We start from the raw sequence: 10,992 nt of genomic DNA, 5'->3' as shown, positions 1-10,992 counted from the left end.
GGTCTCCTTGTCCTCGGGGTCAGGCCTCCTGGTAGTTCCTGGTCTGCCCCTCTGCCCGAGGTTCCTTCAGCAGTCTTTGGGGCTGCTTCCACAGCCACGCTCAGGTCTGCACCGGGTCCTCACTGGAGGTCCAAGCCTGGGCTGGAGATCCTTATTCAAGCCTAGGGCACTGCCTTTGCCTGTGCTGATGCTCTTAGGGCCCTGCTTTCACCCCCACAGAAGGTAGTGAAAGTCCATGGGCTGGAGATCTTTATTTGCCCCTGAGGCGATGCCTTCAGTGCTGGGGAAAGGCTGCGTTTTAGGGGCCTTTGTCCAGGCTGGAGGCGGTGCCTTCACCCACGTGGGCGCTCAGGGAGAGTCCCAGCCACCTGGGGTCCCTCGTCTTGCAGCGCACAGGTACGGGCTCAGGGGCTGCCAGTGATTATCTGGTTGCCCCAGTCCTGTTTACTGGCTTGTGCGGTGTGGGGGGTGGGGGAGGGGCTTCTTCCTCTCGAGTTTTAGTGAGAACTGTTTCACCCCTTTAAAGTGTGGAAATGCCCCGATTCTGCATACCTTCAATGCTGCGCCCTGTTGTGGGGTTCCTTCGTTCCTCTGGACTCGTTTTTATTTCCCCTTGAGGGGTCCTGTGTGGTTTGGTCAGGAGAGATCGAGCAGCTGCTCCTTACTCTGCCGCCATCTTAACCGGCTTTATCATTTTCTTTAATAAAATAAATGATTTTATTACTTGTTCATTAACCCACTCATTTTCTAAGATTTAATTATTTGATTTTCAATTAATTTCCATTCTCTAATTCCATGGTCTCTTATTAAATATGATTTGTTTTGATCTGAAAAAGAATGCATTTAATAGTTCTTTCTTGTATTTAAGTATAAAAATCTTATCTTACTATGCAGTCATTTTTTATAAAAGTACCATATGATGCTGAGAAAAGAAAAATATCCTTTCTATCCCCATGCAATTCTGTTCATATATATGTTATACCTAGCTTATAATAGATCTTAGATCTTATTTAACTCCATAATTTTTCTCCTTTTTTGTTGTTGTTTAGACTGAATAAGTTCAGCCAGGAAAAGGTTCAAATCCCCTACTATTGTACTTTTAAAAAATCTATTTCCACCTGAAATTCCTTTAGATTTTCATTTAAAATTTTGGATGCAATTACATTTGGAATATTTACTATTGATAATGTTTCTTTATCTTTGGTATATTTTAACATATTGTAGTGCCTTTGTTTGTCTTTTTTAATTAGACCTATTTCAGCTCTAATCTTTAGAACATTATTGTTACTCTCCCTTTTTTTCAGCTAAAATATAATATGTTTTGTGTCATCCCTCTATTTTACTCTATGTGTGTCTCTCAATTTAAATATGTTATAGTTAAATAACACATTGTTTGGTTTTAATTTTTAATCCATTCTGCTACCTATTTCTGTTTTATGGGTGAATTCATCCTTTTATATTCAAAGTTGTAATTATTAGTTGTGTATTTCTTTCCATTCTATTTTTCTTCACTGTTTTATCTTCTTTAGAACTCTTTTTATCTTATTCCTCCATAGAGATCTAATTTTACTCTATGCACTACCTCCCTTATCCCTACCCCTTCATCATTCCCACATTTATTTTCCCCTACCCTTCTAAAGTTCTCTCCCTTTTCTCCTTCCTTTATTATCCCAGTTTGTCATGTACTTATCCTTCTTTGAGTCTACTCCTTATCCCTCTCTTGATATCTTATTTGTTCATATTAACAGTGTTTTTAAGTACCTTCTTTGTCTTATCCTCTTGCCTCTATTTTTTCTTAATCTAGATTCCCTTCTCTAATTGCTTTTTTAAATTTTTTATCCCTCCCCATCTTATCTTTATAAGTTAAGAAAAATTTACTTAGATGAATCAAGGAAAACTGCCCTGATAATCTAAAACCAGAGGAAAAAATAGAAATTGAAAGAATCCATTGATCACCTTCTGAAAGAGAGCCTAAAAGAATAACTACTGGGAATATCATAGTCAAGCTACAATACAAAATATAATAACCAAACTCATCTCAAGGAGAAAAAATTGCAAGCAGCAAAAAAGAAATCATTCAAATATTGTGGAGCTATAGTCAGGAAAACACAAGATTTAATTTCTTTTTAAAAATAATTTCTTTTTTTTAATTTAGAATATTTTTCCATGATTACATGATTCATGATTTTTCCCACATTTCTTTCTTACCCCCTTCCAGAGCTGACAAGCAATTCCATTAGGTTATACATATATCCTTGTTCAAAACCTATTTCCATATTATTCATATCTGCAATAGAGTGATCTTTTAAGTCCAAAACCACAATCATATCCCTATCAAACCATGTGATTGATAATATGATTTTTTTCTGCATTTCTACTCCCACAGGTCTTTCTCTGGATGTGGATAGCATTCTGAGAAAGATGAATTCTTTTGGAGGAAGAGAAGAGAAAATAGAATGAGATAAATTATTTCACATAAAAGTGACATCAAAGATCATTTACCGTGGAAGAGGAGGGATAGGTGAGGAAGAGACAGGTAAACCTCACTCTCATTCAAACTGACTCAGTGACTGAAGAATATACATAATCAATAAGGTATTGAAAGCTATTTTACCCTACAGGGAAGTAGGTGAAGGAGACAAGAGAAGGAATGTGGGGATGATAGAAAAGAAAATAAATTATGGGAGGTAGAAGTGAGAAACTAAATAATGTGATATAGAATGAAGAGTAATATCCAGCAATCATACTACTCCAAATAATTTTACAAGTCTCTCTAATAAATGCCTTATTTCTCAAATTCATAGAAAAAGTATTTGAATATATAAGAATACAGGTTATTCCCCTATTAATAAATGGTCAAAGGATATGGACAGACAGTTCTCAAAATAACTAAAGTTCTTTAGAGTCATGAAAAAAAAAAAGCTCCAACTCACTATTATTTAGAAAAATGCAAACCAAAACAACTATGATGTCCCACCTCACACCTATCAGATTGGCTATTATGACAGAAAAGGAAAAGGGCAAAACTTGGAATGGAAATGAGAAAGTTGAAACAAGAATGCACTGTTGGGGAGTTGTGAACTGATTCAATCATTCAGGAAAGCAATTTCAGCCTATGCCTGAAGGGTTATAAAATAGTATGTACACTTTGATTCAGCAATACCATTACTAGGTTTGTATCCCAAAGAGATGAAAAAAAATGGAGACGTAGGTGATGGACCTATATAAAAAATTTTTTTTAAAGCTCTTTTTGGAGGAGCAAAAATTTTGAAATTGAGGGTATACCTATCAACTGGGAAATAGCTAAATAAGTTATAATATATGATTGTAATGAAATACTATTGTGCCATAAGATATAATCAGCAGAAGGAGTTCAGAAAAACCTGGAAAGACTTAAATAACTGAAATGGAATAAAATAAGCAGAACCAAGAGCATACTGTACATAGTGATGGGAATACTGTACAATGAATAACTTTGAATAACAGCTATTCTCAGCAATAGAATATTCTAAAATTATCCCAAAGGACTCATAGTAAAAAAAATGCCTTCTGCTTCTAGACAAAGAGAATTGAGAGTCTGAATCCAGACCAAAGAAAACTTTTTTTTCATTCTCTTTATTAATTTTTTTGACCAAAGGATTCATATAGGAAAAAATATTTTTTTACCTATTACATATTACCACATGTAAAATCTATATGAGATTGCTTACCAACTCAATGTGGGGGAAGGGACTGCAGGGGAAGGAGTGAGAAATGGATAAAATTTAAGACTCAATATTTTTGAATAATAAAGGAAAATGTTTTTACATGTAATTGGAGAAAATAAAATAAAATAAAAAATTTATAAAGTGTATGGTTAAATGGGTAAGGCCATGGTTGTAGAATAGAGTCAGGTTTATTAGCCTAGACTATGAGTAATAATAATAATACCTACCAATTCTATAGCACTTTATGGATTTCGAAATCATTTGTCTGTATTGGCTCATTAGATTTTCATAATAACTTTGGGAATTATTGTTATCTCTGTTTTATAGATGAGAAAACTGACGTAGACAGAGGTCCAGCATTTTGCCTATAGCCATACAAAACAATTAGAGTCTGAATTTAGATTTTACATTAGATCTTCTTGACTACAGTTCTGGTGTTTTATCAATTGTACTACTTAGATGCAAGTGGGCAAGCCTGTTAATCCCTCTGCACTTTAATTTCCTTATCTATAGGAAGAAGACATTGGATTCAGTAACCACAATGGTGCCTTCCACATTTAAAATATAGGAAACTTACTGAAACCTTTCCCAACTCACGACCCAATAGTATGATAAAATGGATCTTCCTTCTATTTTTCTTAGATGAAACATGCCATTATCTGCACCTTTGCAATGGTCATCTCTCATGTTTATATCTCATTCTGACACCTTCACCACACAGATTCCTTCTTTGAAGGAACGACTGGAGTCAGTCAGATCAAAGGAGAGGTAGAACCATACATGATTTTACAATTGTCTAAGCAAATTAGAGTATTTATTATTAACTTCCCCACTGGTGAGCATTTTTTGCCTTTCCATTTGTATCTCTAGAGCTAGGAAAAGTGGTCAACAATAATAAATGCTTACTAATTTACTGAAAAGAAAAAAAAGACAACACATATTCCTCCTAGCAAAGTTAATGCTAATATTTCTTCTTTAACTTCATTTTCACTGATAAAATCATATCAGACTCTGATATTGAAGCAATTTGACAGTACCAAAAACTTTGGTGGCAAGAATTTTGTTTTTTGGGTCTTAATAATTGTGACTATTTCTCCTGCAGTTTCCAGACTGCGTCTCCACAGAAGTTGGTTCCCAGGATGGTGTTTGAAGGCACAAAACTGAAAGCACGGCTACACCCAAGGAACTTGGATTGAAGATTCTAGTCTCTCTACAGTGCAAAGAATCTTTTTTACTGTAAAGTTTTGCTTACCAAATTTGAAAAGGAAAACAGTGCCATAAAAAGAGCCAGAGCCCAAGTGATTAACCAAGAGTTTCTTTATGTAAGGAAACTATTGTAATTTAGTTGCATGTGGTTATAATAATTTTTTCTTCTGATTTTATCTACAAAACCAAAATATAGAGACAAGACCATTTAAAAACTCTCTCTAGGATGAAAAATAAGGCATAACTTACCACAAAATCCAAGAGCAAGGGAGAAAATATTCAACTAAGTCTCAAAACTTTATAAACTTATGAAGATTCAACTAGTGGGAATTCATCCTGTGATAAAAACTCTCTTCCTTTACTCTACAGAACCCTTTATATTTATGTTATTTGTGGGGGGCACATTTTATATACCACTGGATTATAAATTTCTACTAATTATAAAGGAACCACATACTAAGTCTATGATTATCTATTATATGACTGATACTAAAGAACCACCCTAAATCCAGCAAAGATCATAACTAGGCTAATAAGAGAAGCACCTCCATTATATATTTTTGATACATTAAGACATATCTCTCCCAAGATATCCCTGTATGCCAAACATTGTTGCTTATTTCTCAAATCATGATATTTCAAATCAACAAATTCATAAACATTTATTAAATGCTTACTCTTTGCAAGGAAATATAAGTGTTGAGAATACAAAAAAAATAAAATAATTCATGCTTTGATGAACTTGTAGTCTAATTAAAAACATACCATAGAGAAAAATGTGTATTAAAAATATACCTTCAGAGCAGATATGAGGCTATAAGAGAAGGAACTAGAAGCTGGAATGGGGAAGAATTTCAAGAAATGAGTGTGAAGGAACAAGGAACAGCTGATTGGCTATGGAGCATTAGAGAAAAAGAAGAGTCAATAGTGATTCCCATTTGTTGAAGGTGTATTCTGGGAGAAGATAATGGTATCATTAGTAAAAAATGAAACATTTTTATTTAGAGGATATGGTGCTCCAATTTTATCCTTCACATTTATCCTCATACTTTTTTATTAAAAGCTTTAAATTATTAAAATTTTAAACTATCAAAATTTAAAACTGCACAAATAATTTTTGGACATGCTATATTACATATATGCATATGTATAATACAATTAATTTCAAGGTGATTTGTTAGGGAAGGTACTAGTAGCTCTGAGAAATGGAAATGTCTTGGAAGGCTTGAATGCTGAAGGTTGTTCTTGCGCTGAGCTTGGCAGGAAACTAGACATTCAAGGAGCAATCACATTATCAAGAGATAAGTAGAGAGTATATTAAAGGTATGATTTCACCCAGTACTACATCTTGGAAATGGGAAATAGGAGGTTGTATATATAGAGTAATAAAAAGGACAATTTGATAGAACTGTTAGAATACAGGGAAACAGTTTATTTGAAGACATGAAAGAGACAAGAGCCAAGTTCTGAAAGGTTTTGAATGCCAAATTGAGCAGTTTGTATTGCATCTTAGATTTATACCCCCCAAGACAATTTTTTACTCAATTTTTTTCTCTCTTCTCTATCCCAGGGTCCAACTAATCTAAATGTGGATCTTCCATAAATCCCAGGTATGAATAGATCAGTATGAAATCACAGTAATAATGGAGATTGACCATCACTTAATATCACTTAAACATTCTCGAAAGTATGTTTCACAATAATTACAAGAGGCAAGTGCCATCATTATTCACATTTTACAAATTAGGAAACTAAGACTTGGAAAGTTTGAGTGCCTCAGATCTCAAGTTCACATAGATGGTGAATGGTTTGTGATGGGAATAAAACCGAAGTCTTTTTTAATCCCAAACCAATGTTCTGTTTAAAACTCTGGGAGAACAGCTACGATTGTGGGTTTGGAGTTGGAAAGATTCATCATATATCACTAATGAGTTATATAAGTCCAAGAAAATTTTCTAGGCCTCAGTTTCCTGATTTATAAAATTGATACCATATGCCTAAAGAACCTACCTTACATAGTTATTGGGAGGCTTAATTAAAATAATATAATCCTAAAGACCACAGCATTAGATTTAAAACTTGATGAGGCACATTCAGAAGCTCTAAATTTATAAAAATTCTAATATTGAAAAATTGATTATGAAACATATGAATGGCTCATGATGATGGTTTTGGTGAGGGTCGGGGGAAGGATTCAAGTGCATCATTCTCTCCTGCATGGCTCTCAGTGAGATGCATACCCTCACATCACTAATAAAGCAATGTAAAGAAATGCAAAAGATAGGCTGATTTACAAGTCTTTATGAGAAATAAGATTAGTTTGGTTAAATTTAGTCTCCAACACTATAAATAAGTGGAATGAGTAAGCATTTATATAGGGTCTACTATGTATGAAGCACTGTGCCAAGTACTTTTAACAAGTCTTGTTTGATCCTAAAATTGACCCTGTGAGGTAGGTGCTATCATTATCCCCATTTTACTATTGAATAAACTGAGGCAAACAGAGTTTAAGTAAGTTATTTGCCATGAGCAATATAGTTATTAAATATCTGAAACTATATTTGAACTCCCATCTTACCAAAGCCAGGTTTAGCACTCTAGTCATTGTATCACCAGTTGCCTTTAAATGGAAGTAGATTATCTGTCTATATAAGTGATTCCCAAAGTGGGTGCCACCGCCCCCTGGTGGGTGCTGCAGTAATCCAGGGAAGCAGTGATAGCCACAAGTGCATTTATCTTTTCTTTTAATTGCTATTAAATTTTTTAAAAAATTAATTTCCAGGGGGTTAAGTAATATTTTTTTCTGGAAAGGTGGTGGTAGGCCAAAATTGTTTGGGAACCACTGGTCTATATGAAAGAAAACAGAGGGTGAGAGCAAGATAATACTTTCCTCCATGATTTTTTTTTTCTTTCCCTCAGCCCTCCAGTAGCTTGAGCAAGTACTTTGATTAAAAACAAAATAAAAAAGTCTTTTAACTCACAAACTCTGTCTGTGTGACCTTATTCAAGTGACTTCATTTCTCAGTTCTCTAGGAGATTCTCTAATGCTAAAAGTTGCAGAGTTGCTACCAATATGCACTGTTAGAAAGAATTTCCCAACAGGATTACCTTACATTAACAAAATCACAGGTCTACTAAAACTAAAATCAGAGAGAAAGGCAAATCAATGAAAAAAAAAAAACTCAGAGGACCTGGATTCTAATCCTTCCTCAAATTCTTTCTGCCTATGTAAATTTGGATATACCAATTCATCCACCTTTCCTGGTTTTAGTTATTATATCTGTATAATTTGCAAGTTGAACTCAAATGCCTCAAAAACCACTTATATTGTCTTAAGTAATTATTTGAAATTTATGAAAATTAAAAGTACTTTGATTATTTGAGGTGATGATTCAAGTTCATTGTAAATTTAAACTAAAAAATAAATAGAGATTTTGGAAAATCACAGAACAGCTTCTGGGAAAAGAAGATTTGTTCCAGCTGGAATAAATAAAATTGCTCATTATTACATAAACAATGATTTCTCAAATATTGGGTTATTCAAAATAATTAAAACATTATAAGTCATTAAGAAGGTAGATTAGGTTGACATTATTAATACCATGCAGATAATTTTCAAATAATCAATTAATCAATTGACCTATTTTCCTTTGTACTATGGAGTATAGAATAATAGAGTGAAAAAATATTTTAATAATGGAGAAAATACTTTCTCTGTTCTTTAGGTTTCTACTTTTACTAAATTTTCCAGACATTCTCTATATTCAAATGTATGCATGCTTCGTGTACTTCCATCTTTTTATAATCTAGACGAGGAGTCATGAAAAATTTAAAATCTTTCATTTGGACACAAGATTAAAGTCATGGTTATATATCCAAGGTTCCCAAGTTTTACAACTCATATTCTAATTCAAGCGAATTCAAGGGGTTAAAATAAACTCATTGTGGAGGAAAGCAATATGTTCTAGAAAGGAAAATGTCAAACTTCTGACTTTACTAGGATACACAGATGATCTGACTATGCAAACAAAGAAAAAACAATGCCCAAACAACCCCTTGATTTTCTCATGAATAATTATCCACTTGGCTGCTGTCAAATATTTGTGGCATCTCCTGATTTTCTACTGATTTTAGTAGCATGACAATAGGACCCACAGAAAAGGATCTTCAAATTGGATGACCAGAAGCACATCATTATCATAGTTTTAAAACTTAAGACTTCACAATAGCTCTGAGAAATTCAATGCTATTTTGTACCATTTGGTCTAAAAAAGAGAAAGCAATACAATTTTCTATCTGGATTTTACCAACTATAAAAGTAAAATATCAAATAAAAGAAGTTAAAAAAAGAATTCATAATGTAATTTTTTACATCCAGAGCATATTTAGAAGTGAATCATACAAGTAATTTTCTGGCCTATATCTTCACTAGGGATGGAGTGCATGTAATGAGGGTCAGGAAAAATGTATGTATATATATTTATATATATACATTTACATAAGTTTTATATAGATACATAGATGTACATATACATATATATGTGTGTCTATAGGAAGACCTAAAGAAAAGGGATTAAACAAACAGGAAGTAAAGAGTGACACCTATCCATATATAACTGTTTCAAGGTAACAAATTAGGAAAAAAAAAATATAACTCATTCAAAGAGAACATTGGGTATAGTGCCACTCACCAAGACTTGATTAAATGTATTTAGTCCTCTCAGCAATGTTTCTGCCTCACAATATCCTTCTTGGTGTTCAGTCATTTTTTTCATTCATATCTGACTCATTATGAACTATTTACAGTTTTAAAAAAAGAAAAAATATTAAACAGCAACAAAAAATCAATGGACTATTATGGTATATCAAACATAGTTTCGTGTTAAAATTTCTAAAGCAAACCATTTAGGAAGAATAGCAATTTGGTAATATGAAACTAATACTTGGTTTAAAAAATCAGCATTCCAGATACAGAAGGTATTTAGAATGATGTTAATTTTGCCTTTTTAATTATATCAAAATGTATTAAGCTCTGGAGAACATTCAGAAATAAAATAAAATAAAAATGTTGAGTTCTTGAAAGATTGAAAGGGTAGTTAATCTAGAGAAGAGAAGTCTTAGGGCTGAAATTATAACCATCTTCAAGTATTTAGAGGTTCATCATATTGAAGAACAATTGATCATCTTACTTATAAATCCTATGATCTTTATCACTAGAGCAGTTAAAGGAGTATAAATAGGTAAAGGGCATATGAGTTGAATATGGCAGGATGATATTTAAAAATATAAAATTAAGGGGTGAGAAAGAGGAAAGCATTAAGAGAAGGAGGGAGTGGTAGAATGAGGTAAATTATCTCACATAAAATAAGTGCAGAAGAGCTTTTATAATAGAGGGAAAGAAAGAAGAGGTGGAAGACAGCATTTGAACCTTACTCTTAGAGTTTGCTCAAAGGAAATACACAGTCATCTGGGTATAGAAATCTACATTGCCCTCCAGGAAAGATGAAGGGGAAAGGAAGAGAAGAGTAGGGGAGGCTAATAGAAGGAAGAGTGGATTAGGAGTAATGATAATCAGAGGCAAAACACCATTGAGTATGGACAGGATGAAATGATAGAATGATAGAGGGGAAATAGGATGGAAGGAAATAGATGGTCTAGTAGTCAAAAATGTGAAAAAATTACAGCATATTTATCTGATAAAGACTTAATTTATCAAATACATAGAGAAATGAGTCAAACATATAAGAATACAATTAATTTTCCAAATGGTAAATGGTCAAAGAATATGAACAGGAAATTTTTAGATGAAGTAATGAATGTTATTTATGGTCATATGACTATTGATTAGAGAAATTACAATTAAAGCAACTCTGAAGTACCATCCCAAACCTATCAGATTGGCTAACATGACAGAAAAGGAAAATGACAACCATTGGAGGGAATATGGCAAAAGTAAAATACTAATGAACCATTGGTGAAGTTGTGAAGTGATCTAACTATTCTGGAGAGAAATTTGGAACTGTGCCAAACTGGCTAAAAGACTTTTTCATAATCTTTGGCACAGAAATACCACTACTAG

The sequence above is a fragment of the Gracilinanus agilis genome, chromosome 4, assembly GCF_016433145.1.
Source record: "Gracilinanus agilis isolate LMUSP501 chromosome 4, AgileGrace, whole genome shotgun sequence".
In the NCBI taxonomy this organism is placed as follows: Eukaryota; Metazoa; Chordata; class Mammalia; order Didelphimorphia; family Didelphidae; genus Gracilinanus; species Gracilinanus agilis.
Note: the sequence above shows the minus strand (reverse complement) of the source record.